Here is a 15,201-nt window from a genome sequence, read left to right on the forward strand (position 1 = left end):
TTGAAAAAAAGCAGTGGTAGCTGTAATACCTAAAGAGAGTAAAGATCCATTATACCCAGCTTCATAGAAGCAACATGTTCATGTCTATAATGGCTGAAAGAATGACAAAAGTAATGCCAAAACAGATAAATATGGATCAATGTGGTTTTATGTAGGGGATGCAAACATTTCACAATATTAACATAACACTGATGATCCAGAGAGAAGCAGAATGTAAGAAGATACCTTTGCTGGTAGTGAATTTTGATGCAGAGAAAGCATTTGACAGAGTAAACTGGGACTTTATAAGTAGGGTAATGGAAGCATTTGCATTTCCTGAAAAAAATATACAAGTTTGATTAGGAGGATATGTGAGGGGGGAGGCAAAAATTGAAGTGGGTGGGGTCCTCTCTGATAATTTCTGCTTCAGCAGAGGAACCATGCAGGGTTATCCTCTTTCCCTGCATTATATTTAAAACCACTGGCAAATACAATAAGGGACTCAGAAATATGAGGATGTAGGGTAGTCAAGAAAAGCTGTTTCTATTTACAGATGATATTATTTTATACCTGACAAAACCAGAAAGAGACATTAGTGTTGTGGAACATTTTTGAGGCAGTTTCAGATCTTTTCAGGATACGGAATTAAGGAACCTAAAACAAAGGCAATAGCAGTAAATTTTGTACCCACACACAAATTGGTTCAGCAATGTCCATATTTATGGTAACATGATGAAATATTTAGCAGTATGGAATAAAAATTATTCTGGTGTGGCAGCTAAGGATATGTGGGAAGAGACTAAACAAAATATAATACAAAAACTGAGAAAATGGAAACTTTGTTATATGGATATTGATAGTAAAATACAAGCATTCAAAATGTTTTTAGTCCCTTTAGTCTTATACAAAGGTCAGGCATATTTTTATCAACCACTGGAGAAGTTGTGGATAGCAATTAATAAAGAGCTGAAGGACTTTATCTGGGAGGGGAAGATGGTAAGAGTCAAGCGGGATAAGCTGATTTTTCCAGTAGAACAGGGCAGATTGGGATTACCCAATTTGAATGGGGTATTTCAGAGCTACACAGTTAAGGCTCCTATACATAGCACATGTAGAAAACTGTAATTCTTAGTGGAAGAGGATGATGTTGAAATGGGGGGAAGCTCAAGAAACAAGGAGAGACAGGGATTTTGGATGCAGGTCTTTAAGGAGAATAACAATAATCATACAGAATATTATATCCGTAAAGTAGTAGAAAGTATTCTAAGAACTAATCCAACACAAGTATTCTAAGAACTAATCCAACACAAGAATGGAGAAAGGAGATTCTGACCATAGAGACGACTGCAGTTAGGGATAGAGACAGTAGGCAAGAGGGGGCTGGAATTTATTGGAGAAAACTGGCAAAGGAACCAAGGTATTGGGAGCAAATAACTAGAGAGGGAAAAGTAATAGAATGGGTAGATGCCAAGAATTTCTTTGGACTGCAGGTTAGAGATTGCCTTCCCTATCAAGGATTGCTAGAGTATAGGCAAAGAGAAAGAAATGGGGGTGGGGCTAAACAAAAGATCACCACTGGTAGAGTTTTTAGTAGAATCTAGAACAGAAACTGCCATTAAAAAAGGAATTAGTAGAGTATGTAAAGTATTGCATAACTATAGCAGTCGATCAGAGGAGGTTAGAAAGGATTAGGAAGAAGGATTGGATAAGCAATTCACAAAAAAACAATGGGGGGATATACGTATGTCACCCAGATATGCAACAAAATCTAGAATATTTAGGATTTTTGCTTGTAAATGTTTACATAGATATTTGTATACCCTAAGTAGACTCCAGATAATTTTCCCCAGGTAGACAGCAAATGTTGGAGTTATGATGGGGAAGAATGAGGTAATTGGGAACATGTTTTCTGGGAGTGCAGTGGTTTGGCAGACTTTAAGGATTCCCTGTGGGATGCACTGTTGGAGATACTGGGTGACATATTGGTGTGTTGAGAGAGATGATTTTTTTGACTTTTTGAGCTATGATACAGAATTAGAATTGCTTAGACTTTAATACCATTAATATCATTAATTTGCTTGCTGTTACTTAGACCTTAATACCATTAATGGTAAGGCTTTGCTGTGTCTAATTATGTTGGCTGCCAAAAAAACAGTTACTAGAAAATGGAAATCAAAATTTAAACCAGCTGTATTAAAAGTAGTGAATATAGTAACAGAGGTAAAACAACTGGAATTGAGATCTTTAGAAAAGGGTAGGAGCAAACTACATAGGAAAATGGGAGTTGTGGGAACAAGTACGTACAGGGGAGTAATGAGGTTTAAAAGAAGACAAGACTTAAATGAGCTATGTAATGTTTGACTGAAAATGATTGGGTAGATTTATAAGTAATGTATAATGTTTGCAACTGAGAGTGTGTCAGGTTGGTTCGTGATGTAAAATGCTAGCAACTAGGATTGTCGGTGTGGTTTATTTTCATTTATATAAATGTATGATTGTTTGTCGTAAGTGATGGTTTGATAAAGATGTTGATTGTTTAAGAAAAAGGGGCAGGAATTGAATAATTTATGTAATGTTGCTTAGGTTATATGATGTATAGCAATATGTGTGAAGTATGTGTGCACGTTGACTTAATACAGTTTGATTATTTTTGTATAAATGTATGTGTGTCTGTCACAAGTAAATAATTCAGTAAAGGTGTTTAAAAAATAAATATTAAATAGTTTTTTTCACTAGTCAAAAAATTTACCGTTGTGGGGCTTAAGAAATTTTTTGGTGAAATCAGCTTTCAGCAGGGAATATTACTTATAGGTGAGGACTGGAACTTGGTTTGTAATAGTGAGGTTGTATCTGGGAACCTAGAAGAGGAAATCTAAGAAGAGAGGGGTAAAGCTATGAAGAAAGCTATAAAATGTTTGGTATAGAAGATGTGAATTCAGTAATAGGAACTCTGACAGAATTTACATATTATTCACCAAGGTACGGTAAATGGGCTAAACTGGATAGAAATTGTACTTCACAGTTACGAGTTTATATATGAAAGTTTTGGCACACACCCAATAACGGTTTCAGGTCAGGCAGAAATGCAGTTTAATGAAATAAAAATGAGACTCTTGTGCTTTTAAGAGTGAAATTTAAGGAAATGGTAGTGGAAATTATTCAAGCATTTTTAGGAAAGATAGGAATTTCTTCACACTTGATAGCTAGTGAGTGGGATAAAATTAAAAATGAGTTTAAAATAGGGTAGAAATAAGAGAAAGATATGGTTAGGAAGTAATAGGAATTACTTAGAGGGGTTGACAAAGGTCCAAGTATTACAGAATAAGGGGAATCTCACAGAACAAGAAGAGGCACAACTGCAGAGTGGTAAAGAGAAAATCGGAGAGTATTTGGATAATACACAAGAGTTTAGAAAGATTGTTAAGCAGTTATTTTTTGATCCCATCGGAGCACAAAATCTTTTAGCACATCAGCAAGCAACAAAGTAGAAAAGTTTGTTGCCAGACAAATAACCAGAGATTCTTAGTGGTATTAGAGATGTTTGGGAAGGTTTATGAAAATTTATATAAAGCAGAGAAATGTGGAAGTCAAGAAAAAGCACAAATAGAGAGACTTAAGTATGCCAAGGTTAGAGTTAGATGAGGCTCAACAATTAACAGTTAAGATAGAAGGAGATGAACTAAAAACAGTGATGTATCCCTCAGTCTCAATCTGCAGGAAAGTCTCCAGGAGCAGTTGGCATTCCTGTGGAACTTTGGGATTTAGAAGGGAAGAAAGTGAAGATCTGTAAGATTTTGTTTTGGCAGTATTTTAAAAAGATAAAGTAGCAGAAAATATTCTAAGAACTAAGCCAATACGAGAATGTAAGAAGGAGATTTTGCCAGTAGGGATGACTGTAAGTAGGGCTACAGAAAATAGGCAGTAGAGGACTGGAATATACTGGAGAAACATGGCAAAACAGCAAAGATATTGGGAGCAAATAACTCAAGTAGGAAATGTAATAGAGTTTGATGAGGCCAAGAATACATTTAGATTGCAGGCTAGAGACTGCCTTCCTTACAGAGCTTGCTGTCTGAGTACAGGTCCAAGAGAGGGGGATAGATGAATTTTAATTGGAAACCATGCTTTGGTTTTGGTTGAAACTAGAACAGAAGCAGCATTTAAAAAAGGTTAATTAGTAGGCCATATAAAATATTGCATGATGACTATAAGAATCAATCACAGGAGGTTAGAAAAGACTATGAAGAGAGACTTGAAAAACAATTTACAAGAAAACAATGGGAAGACGTATGTTTGGCTCTCAAGTATGCAGCCAAGTCCAGAAGGTTTAGAATCTTTGTTTGACAGTGTTTACACAAGTATTTTTATACTCCAAGCAGACTACAACAGATTTCTCCTCCGGTAGATAGCAAATGCGATCTGTGATGGAGAGGAAAGGTAACTGGGAACATGTTTTGGGAGTGTAATGAGCTAGGAGATTTTTAAAAAATTACCCACAGCGGTTGCGCTGTTGCCTCACAGCAAGAGGTTCTCATGTTCGATTCTCGGCTGGAGTGCCTTCTGTGTGGAGTCTGCATGCCCGCGGTCGAGTGGCCTCTGAAAGACATGCGTGAATGGGCGTGCCTTCGCTGAAGGTTGAGCGTCGGGCTGGCAACTTGGCACCATAAAAATCGACTGCCAGTCATTAGCGGACCGGAGTTCCGCTGTGGCAGCCCCTAACCGGGAAATGCCAAAAAGACAAACAACAACAAACCACTTGGGTGAGCAAATGGCTGTTAAATAAGGAAATTATTCTTTTGAGCTGGGATTCTGAATCTGAATTACCTAGGCATAGTAAGGCCTTATTATTTAATTTAATCCTGTTGGTTGCCAAAAAAGCAATTACTAGAAAATGGAAATCCAGTTTTACACCAACTATATTTGAGGTACTGAATATTATAAAGGAGATAAAAGAACTGGAAGAGGGATCTTTAGAAAAAGGAAGGGAGTAAATTACATAGACGTAATGGAAAATTGTGGGCACAATACATACCTGATATTCAGGAGGAGGATAAGAGATGTTTAATAGCAGGCAGGAATTCAGCAATTTTTGTAATGCTGAACTGATAGTAGCAAAGGAAATATATGCAATGTATATTATGTTTAAATGGAAAAATATTAAAATGGTTTATTTTCTGTTAATGTATGTTTGCTTGTGTATTAAGTGGTAATTTAAAAAAAAAAAGTGTTTAAAACAATATTTTAAAAGGAGGGGAAGCACCAACACCATAGAAGAAAGCTGGTGGTGATTGTGTTACTTAGACTGCAAAATACCCATCAGTTCCAGCTTCATAAAGACCCTTTTCAGTATTAAACCATGATTATGAAGTTTGTCTATATTAGCTAAAGAAAGACAAATGTCTTACCAAAATTAATAGATATGGATCACTGTTTTGTAGTGGGGAGGCAAACATTTGGCAGTAGTAGAACAGTGATGATCCAAAGGGAAGCAGACTGTAAGAAAATACCAGTGTTGTTGTTGGGTCTTGATGTAGAGGAAGCATTTGACAGAGTAAGCTGGGGTTTTCAGTAGGGTAGTGGAAGCATTTGCATTCCCTGGTGCAATAATAAAGTTAATTAGTGGGATATAGGAAGGATCTAAGACAAGACCTTTCCTATCTGATAAGTTGTGTTTGGACAGAGAAACTAGGCAGGGGTGTCATCTTACCCTTTTGCCATTTGCTTTATGTTTACAGCCAACTGACAAAGAAAATAAGGGACTCAAAAATTCAGGGATGTAATTGATACAATAATAAAAGTTGGATTTATTTGCAGATGATATTTTGTGCCTGCTAAATCTAGAAAAGGGCTTCTCACTGTTTTGAAACATTTTGAGACCGCTTCAAGTCTTTTTAGGTTTATAAAATTAATGAAGATAAATCAAAGACTGTAGACGTAAATTACGTACCCACAAACAAGTTGGTTCAGCAATACCCATATTTATGGGGACACAATGAAGTGAAGTATTTAGGAGTATGGATTAAAAAGGCTTTTGTTGTGCCAGCTAAGGATATGTGAGAAGAGAGTAAATGAAGGATAATACAAAAACAGAGGAAATGGAACCTCTTGTTTATGGATAATAGATAGTAAGATACAGTGTGTTAAAATGTTTTAGTCCATTTAGTTTTATATACAGGTCAGGCATGTTTTTATCAACCAAAGGAAAATTTGTGGACAATAATTAATAGAGTTGTAGTAGTATATATTGGAGGGGAAGAGTATAGGAGTTGAATAAGCAGATCTTTCTAAAAGAACCAGTTCATTTAGGATTAGAGCTACGCAGTTAAGGCTCATATACATAGTCCAAGCAGAATGTTACAATTCAAAGTGGAAAGGGACAATGATGAATAAGGAGAGCAAGGGAATTTGGATGCAGATCCTTAAGGAGAATAATAACAGCTGTACAGAATATTGTATTCATAAAATAGCAGAAAGCATTCTAAGAACTAAGCTAACACGAAAATGGAGAAAGGAGATTTCACCAACTGGGTTGGCTGCAAATAAGTGTACAGAACATAGGCTAGAGGGGCTGGAATTTACTAGAGAAAATTGACAAAGGAACTGAGGTGTTGGGAGCAAATAACTAAAGAAGGAAATGTAGTAGAGTGGAATGTGAGACCAAGATGACATTTGGACTACAGACTAGAGACTGCCTTCCCTGTCAGAGATTGATAGCATGAGTATAGGCAAAGAGAAAAGGATAGGGGAATCCTAAGTGAAAAACTTGCCCTGGTAGAGTTGTTTAGTTTTATCTAGAACAGAAGCTGTTGATAAAAAGGGGTAATCAGTTGGGCATGTAACATATTAAACAGTAACTGTAAGAATCAATCAGAGGAGTTAAAAAAAGATTGAGAAGAGAGATTAGAAGAGCAATTTACAAGAGAGAAAAATGGGAGGACATGTATAAGGCTCCCATGTATGTAACAAAGTCCAGAACGGTTAGGATTTTTGTTTGGAAGTGTTTGTGTATGTATTTTTTATACCACAAGCAGACTTCAAAGAATTTTCCTCCGGTATATGACAAATGGTGAAGGTGTGATGGGGAGGAAAGAGGTAACTGGGAACATACATATGTTCTTCGTGTTTCATTGTTGCAGTCATCGCATTTGGGTTATCCTGCCAGGGGAAGCCCTCAGTAGGCCCGAATACCAGAGGCTTAGTATTTCTGCGTCGGTTGCTGTCTCTCCCGGACTGACGTCAGGTCGTCAGTAGTACAAAATCAGACAGCCAACACCATTACATCAGTCTTTCTTGTCGAGGAGCCAGAAGCAGTTCGCACGAGTGCTGGTCGGCCGCTACTTGAGTTTTCATTTCTGAATTGAAGCTGATGTCTTCTAATGCTAAGTACCCCATTAGGGATCCTTTTTTCTTGCTCTAACCGATGTCACAAAAAGTTAACAATTGTCTCTCCTGTGGAATGTAAATACCACACAAGACTTCCATTCTTACTGCGTCACCTGTTTAGGCCCAGACCACGACGTCCGCAGCTGTCGCTTTTGTGCTTTGTTCAGTGCCAGAATTGTACGTCGTCGGGCCCTTATTGTAGCTAGATATTTTTGCCGTCAGTCCTCAAATTCTGATATGGCTTTGGTAAGCCATCTGACTACCAATCTTCCGAAAAAATGTAAGAGTAAAGACAGAGACAGACCTCACAGGTCCAAAACTGCCGACAACGCTTCCGTTAAGCTAGTTGTCAGTTCTCCGGTCCTCAGTGAGGCGCTTTCGCAGCCCCTGATGCCCGCTTCTGTGGATTTGCAGGCTGCTACTGAGACCCTTTCGGAGTCCAGTATGCCATGTGTGGATATCTCTACCTTGAATGGGTCCAGAGTGCTGGGCAAGCACTGGCTTCCGAGGAAGTACTTTGCACTACCAATACTCGACACAGACTGACTTCTTTTGCGTCTTCAGTTCTTTCAAAAAACGAGTTTTTAAGGCCCAGGGTACAAACCACACCCAAAAAACTAATGACCCAAGGTCAGGCACCTGCTTCCTTGCCTCAGTCTCAAATGATTAAAATGATGGACGGACCTTATAATGCTTATTAGGGGAAGCCAGGCTACCCGTTCCAAAAGAAAGAGACTTGTCCCTAGTAGTTTTATCTGAACAGGAGTCCAATGACTCTGATGCTTCTGAATATGAAGATATGCAACCCCTCTCTGCTTATAAGGATTCTGATGCAGAGGAATCCATCCCTTCAACCTCTCCACCTAAGGAATTTTCCTTTGGGGAAACCCTACATACTTTAAGGGAGCATTTCCAATGGGAATGTCAGGAAGATCCTCAGTCAAAAAAGAGACTCAGGGAATTATTAGATCTTCCACAGCACAGACCTCTGGCCATTCCTCCTGTCCTGAATGTTGTGGATGATGTTTTCATGGAATCCAGTCTGACCCCTGACACCCTCCCTCCTGCTCCCAGGAAACCTGACTGGTATTATAGAGTCCCTGACGCTCACAAATTTATTTTCAAAAATCCTACTGCTGACCCCGAGGTCATCTCTCAAGGACCTAAAGGAATTAAAGCAGCTTCAGCTAAGAATCCCACCCCCTCAGATATGGATTCCCAAGCATTAGACAGATGGGGTAAAAAAGTATACACCTCTGCTACTCTTGCTATTAGAGCATTAAATTGTCAGTTCCACATGCTCAAATATCAGCAGCATACTGTGGAACTCCTCAAATAAAAAATATCTACTTTTCCTGCTTGTGGAGAAAATAGAGTTACAAGAGTTAATGCATTCTACCAAGTCAAGTAACTAAGCACATCTTACAATGTGGTTTTGACACCCTAGAAGCATCTTGCAGGGCAGCAGTCATTGGTTCTGTCCTCAGAAGGCATGCTTGGCTTCAGGAACAGATATTGCCAGACCACGTCAAATCCAAATTATTGGACGCACCCTTGAACAAAGACAACTTATCTGGCACCAAGGCAGAAGAGGTCTTAAAAAAGATGGAAGACCAGCTAAATCTATGCACAGTTAGACTTCTTACAGGTCCACCCACCGAGGTTCAGTAGGCATTGCCCCTCCAAGCACTGGTCATTTTCTGCCCCCTCCAGGCCAGCTCAGCCCAGACCCAGGGGAAGCAGACCCACCAGACAACAGATCCAGGGAATGCAGAGATCTAAGCAATGGAGTTCCTCCTTTTCAAAAACAGGGAGTGCAAAAACCACCCCCTTATGGTAAGAACTCACAATGACATTTCACTTCCACCCCCTCCCTCTGCCCATCTGCTCATGCCCCTAGGAGGAAAACTTTCCTTCCATGCGAGCAACTAGGCCACCATTACCGACGACCGCTGGGTCCTCTACATAGTGTCCCAGGGATACAAATTTTATTTCCACACTCTGCCAACCCCAAAAGGGTTCCCAGACCTTCCCCCAAACCAGTGGGCAGAGGCCAAAAAGCAAGTCCTTTCTCTGCTGTCCATGAGGGCAATAGAGCATGTTCCTGCAGAACAGATAAGCCAAGGTTTGTACTCCAGACTCTTCCTGGTACCCAGAAAAGAGGGCACATGGTGCCCCATCCTCGACCTATCCTTTCTAAACACCTTTCTGGTGATACCAAAATTTAAAATGCTCTCCCTCCAGCAACTTCTACCCATGCTTTCCAAGGATGCTTGGTTAGCCACCCTAGACCTAAAAGAGGCCTACCTACACATCCCAATCAGGGAATCATGCAGGAAATACCTACATTTCAGGGCAACATCAAGGCACGTTCAGTTTTCTGTGCTTCCCTTTGGCTTATCTACTGCTACCAGAGTTTTCACAAAATGTCTGGCTCCCACCATTGCTTTTTGCAGACAAAGAAATATTAAAATTTACCCATATAGGTTCATAGGTTCATAGGTTCATACTAGGCTATCTGCCCAAGGGCATTTATAAGCCTAGCCCATAGTTATGTGGCTTTCGCCACCCCTTTAGTTTGAATAAAAACTATGCCTATCATTTTTCTGTGCCTCTGTCAAGCAGTGACACTGAAGTAATCCCTGGGGTATATCTGCGATCTCCCATCCATTGGTCAAGATTCCTCTTGAACAAGGCCAGCGAGGTGCTCTGCCTCACATGTACCGGGATTTTGTTCCACAGCATAGGGAGTCTCTGGGTGATGAATCTGTCCCTCCAGCACGTTCTATTTATAACCGTGTCAAGGTTTAAGTCTCCGCCCTTGTGGTTCTGAGGGATCTAGATTTTTGAGGTGAAGCATATTCATCAAATCTGGGTTTGACATGGCCTTATATGTCAGGCACAGGTCACCTCTGAGCAAGCGGTATGAGACTGAATAAAGCTGGAGTTCTTTCAGTCGGGCAGCATAAGACATATTTTTGAGACCCTTTATCCTTTTGGTGAGGAACTTTTGGGGCCTTTCAAGCTGCATCAGGTGTCTGGTCAGATACATTCGAACGGGCATTGTACTCAATCATAGGTCTAATGAGTGATGAGTACAGGGGACGATGACCTCCCTTGATCTAGATGTGAATCCCTTCATGATCAGGTGGGCGATATAGAAGGTTTTCCTAACTACTTTAGCAACATGAGTGTCAAACGAAGACTACTGTCAACTTGGGTCCCCAGATCCCTGATGGCTTTTCTGTGCTCAGTGGATTGTCACCTATATGGTAGCTAGGGGTAACCTTGTTTTTCCCGAAGGGTATGACTATGCATTTTTGGCGTTTAACTTCAGGCCATGGCTCTGGCACCAGTTATCCGTTTCTGTGAGGCCCTTCTGGAGGATATCTGTGTCAGATGTGTTTTCGACTATGGCGCCCAGTTTGCAGTCATCTGCAAACTTTGTCAGCCATAACCCTCCTGTGTTTGCTTGTACTTCAGAAAAGTAGATGCCGAACAAGAGTGGACCCAGGACTGAGCCCTGTGGGACACCACTTGTGACAGGCTTTGAGTCTGACATGGCTCCAGCAACTCTGACCCTGTGGGTTCTGTCGCTTAGCCAGTTTGCAACCCATCTTGTGATGTATGGGTTTACATTCAAGCTGATGAGTTTTTCGATGATACCTGAGTGGGGTATTGTGTGAAGGCCTTTGCCAGGTCGAGGTAGGCTGTATGGACTGCCTTTCCTCATCAATGGCCTTGGTGACTGTCTCGAAAAGTCAACCAAGTTTAAGAGGCAGGATCTGCCTTTGACAAAGCCAAACTGGGTTGGATCCAAAGTCTGCAAGTTCCCTATGTCTTTATTTATGAGTTCCATTATGATCCTCTCCATGGCTTTGCAGATAAGGCTTGTCAAGCTAATGGGGTGGTAATTTCCAGGGTCTGTGGAGGCACCGCCCTTATGAAGTGGGACCACAGTCGCCGTCGCCACTCCTTGGGTACGTATCCTGAGGTGAGGCTAAGATTAAACAGCTGTCCTAACTGTGGGTTTAATTCCTCGTTGAGTTCGTGAAGCACACAGCCGGGGACACCATCCGGTCCCATGGATGCTGTGTTTTTGCCTTAGTGAGGGCAGTTCTCACCTGGGCGTTGGAGATGTTTGGGGGCTACAATCCTCTGGAATAGATATCTCTCCTTTTGGGGAGGGGAGAAGTTTGCACTGAACCTGTCAGCCAGTATGTTAGCAATGTGTGTAGGTTCAGTAATTTTCACATCATTTTGAACTAATTCTGAGCATATCTGGGAGTTTCCTCCTAGGTTTCTAACATAGCTAAAGAAGGCCTTATGATTGTCTTTAGAGTCCTTGGTGATTTTTCTCTCAAAATTTGCCTTGGATGATTTTATGAGAGCTCTTAGTTTTTACTTATAATGATCAAAGGTGTCTTACCTTTCAAGGATTTTGCTCTATCTTGTAGTAGCTTCCTCCTTTTGTTGTAGAGCTTGTTTATGGCTGGGGTCCACCAGACTGGACGCTTGCCTTTGGTACAGAGAGTCTTAGTTTTGTTTGGGATTGCCTGATCCATGCAGTCCTGTAGGTGCTGATAGAAGGCATTTGTAAGTGATTCAGCGGTTTGAGTAATGTTTACCACTGGCTCAGGGGCCTTAAAGGAGACCACACTAGTTTTAGAAGTGTGAAATCGGCTTTTGAGAAGTTTTTCACTGTGGTCTTTTGTTTCAGGTGGGGGCGGGATGAGGACCTCCAGCGAGATTAGTTTATGATCTGATCTCACCAGTGAGGGGTATACTTCCGGTGTTGAACATTTTGATCCCATGTTCGTGATGATGAGATCAAGTATGTTTTCACCTCTTGTGGGGATGGTGACTAGTTGTTCCATGGCATTTGAGTTTATGAACTCCAGGAATCTTTGGGTTAGAGTGTTCGGGCTTGAGTAGTGTTCCCAGTCTATATTAGGGTAGTTGAAGTCACCTAGTATGATGGTGTTTGGAGATACATTTATCCCCTCCAATGTTTTCAGGAAGGCCATGTGAGGTTCCTGAGTTTGAGAGGGTGGCCTGTAACATGCTACAAATTGCAGAGCAGTCTTGCCTATGGTTAATTGCACCTGGATGGTCTCCGATGCATCGTGCGTTGCCACCAACCTTGAGGTGTGGGTGTCCTTTATGAATATGGACACCCCTCCTTTCTTGGTGTTGTCCGGATTTTGGGGCGGGCGTATGATATGAGGTGAAACCTGTTAGTGCTGGGGTGCTCTCAGGAGCCTTGAACCAGGTTTCTGTCACAGCACAGACATCGATGTTCTCCATATTGAGAAGGGCCTCGAGTGCATGCATCTTGAGATTGAGACTTCTGGCATTGAGCAGCATTACCCTTAGTTTTTTCCTTTTGGTGTTCTAGGGTGGTAGGTTTAGAATTTGAGCCTTGCCTAAAAAGGCACTATGGGGTGGCAAGAGCCTTTGCCAATATCCGGAAGCCCAGGGTGACAGGTGCAAGCCGTCCCTTGAAGCAGCGTGGCTTGTCCAGCATGTCATCCCAGGCAGACAGACATTGGATCCCCTTTGAATGACACCAGAATTTAAGCCAATTATTAAAGCTGATCATCTTATCACTGTATTGTGGCATCATTCTAGGTGAAGGTAGGATACTGCTCAAGGTCAGGGTCATACCTGCCTGGGCTACATAATCAGAGAGCTCCTCGTCGTCCCTTTTCATGTAGTCCAAGGACCTATGTCTCAGGTCGTTGACACCTGCGTGGACAATGACTGAGTCACTTGTACCTGCTGTTGAGAGACCTGAGTGCTTGCGTTATGTGGCGGATTCTAGCGCCCGACAGGCAGCTTACTGTGACCTTCTCCTTACTCAGTCTGGTGAGCGGACGTCAGTGTGCCTGACTATGGAATCACCAATGACAAGTGTGTCTGGCATTTTGTTTGGCCTTAAGGGCTGTGACTGTTTGACACTCTGACTGTGTGGTCTATGTGTTGCATGTGTTGGGTCGTGAGGTGGTAGTTGTTTGGGTGTCTGCTTTGGTGGCCTCTGCTGTTTTGGTAAATTTTGACCAGAGCCTCCAGTATGTCTTTGTGTGAGTATGTGTATGATTTGAAGTTGTGATGGTACCATGTGTGACTGGGTATGTATTGTGTGTGGTTGCCTTCTCCTCCTGTCTGGTCTTGCCAGTCCTATGTTGAGAGAGCTCAGCCTCCAGTTTGGCCGTATAGTTGCATCTCTCGCATGTATTTGTGTTTTGTGGGAGAAGGAGAGGATTGTCTGTGTACATGAGGCAATTGTAACATTGCCTCAATATTCCCAGGTTCACCAGTTGAGCTGGAGAGGACACTAGCAACTGATCCTCGACATACTAGAAGTAGTAGATAAAGAACTTTCAAAGGACTCCGGGAAGTGGGTTTTGGACTGGTGGGGTACTATCTATAATAAGAGTGCTTTATCAAGGTGCAAGTACTGTAGGAGTAAGTGCTAGGCTTTACAGATAGAGAATAGTCTACTTGGGAATCAAGTAGAGATGAACTTTTCAGTTATAGGATATGCTGGTTAGATCAGCAGTACAGTTTAGCGTGTTTTATAGCAGGGGCTGAAGGGAGCTAGGAATTGGCCCAAAGCGACCAATGGACTACTAGTTTCTGGCTGAAACTTCACCAAATCGGACAAAAGGCGCTCAGTGCTTCCCACTCCCACTGGTAAGCAAAGAAACTTCCCTCCTTCCTAATAAGGCAATGGATCAGTAACAGGAACTAAAAACAAAGCCCAGGGATCAGCAACTCTGAAACTGGACTACTCTAGTTCAGTAAAGTGGGAAAACAAGAGATTTTTTGTTTTATTACAGAGATAAGGAAAAAACAGACAGTAAATGCTATAAATGCTGTAAATCGGCTAGCGCACTTTAGTGTGTAGCCTACAGAAACAATTTGCAACAATTAGTAACTTAAAGTGCAATAAACAGTGTAAAATGCAGAAATCACTTAAAGTAGCAGTAAAACAGGTGAAATGCAGTTGCTAGCTTAATAACAGTGGAAAGCCACAAAAATACTTATATCTGGTAGAAAGTCACTCTTTTAGCTCTCTGCTGCTTGGATCACTCTGCAGGCCACCACGAGGATCTGTGCTGAGTTGGTACAAGCTGGAAAACACGTGTTTAGCGTGTTTTATAGCAGGGGGCTGAAAGGAGCTAGGAATTGGCCCAAAACGACCAATAGACTACTAGTTTCTGGCTGAAACTTCACCAATTCGGACAAAAAGGCTGCTCAGTGCTTCCCACTCCCACTGGTAAGCAAAGAAACTTCCCTCCTTCCTAATAAGGCAATGGATCAGTAACAGGAACTAAAAACAAAGCCCAGGGATCAGCAACTCTGAAACTGGACTACTCTAGTTCAGTAAGGTGGGAAAACAAGAGATTTTTTTTTTTTTTTTTTTTACAGAGACAAGGAAAAAACAGACAGTAAATGCTATAAATGCTTTTAAGTGGCTAGCACACTTGAGTGTGTTAGCCTACAGGTAAAATTAAGCAACAAATAACTTTTAAGAGTGCAAAACAGTTAATCAACACAAAACAGTTTAAATAGAATGCAGAGCTGTATAAACAGGCTAAGATGCAGTCGCTAAGCAGTAAATATTCAAAAGCCAGAAAAAATACTTAAATCAGTTATAGCAAATACAGTTATAACAAATGCTCTGAAATATACTGTATATTTCCAATATGTTTGAGAAGGACAGTCAGAACACAAGAAGGTTCAGGCGAAGAAGCAACAAAGTTTTGCTTTACTTTTGAAAAGGTAAAAGGAGGAACAGAAGGCCTTATCAAATGTTCTCTCTGTATTAAGAAG

General features: G+C 41.2%; 1 protein-coding gene across 1 annotated transcript in view; it reads left to right on the forward strand.

Annotated features, from left to right (window-relative positions):
• Positions 1–15,201, forward strand: part of YIPF4 (Yip1 domain family member 4) — a 686,237-nt gene that overhangs the window by 531,828 nt on the left and 139,208 nt on the right.

Source organism: Protopterus annectens, chromosome 1.part2, assembly GCF_019279795.1.
Source record: "Protopterus annectens isolate FY-2018-M chromosome 1.part2, PAN1.0, whole genome shotgun sequence".
Lineage (NCBI taxonomy): Eukaryota > Metazoa > Chordata > Ceratodontiformes > Protopteridae > Protopterus > Protopterus annectens.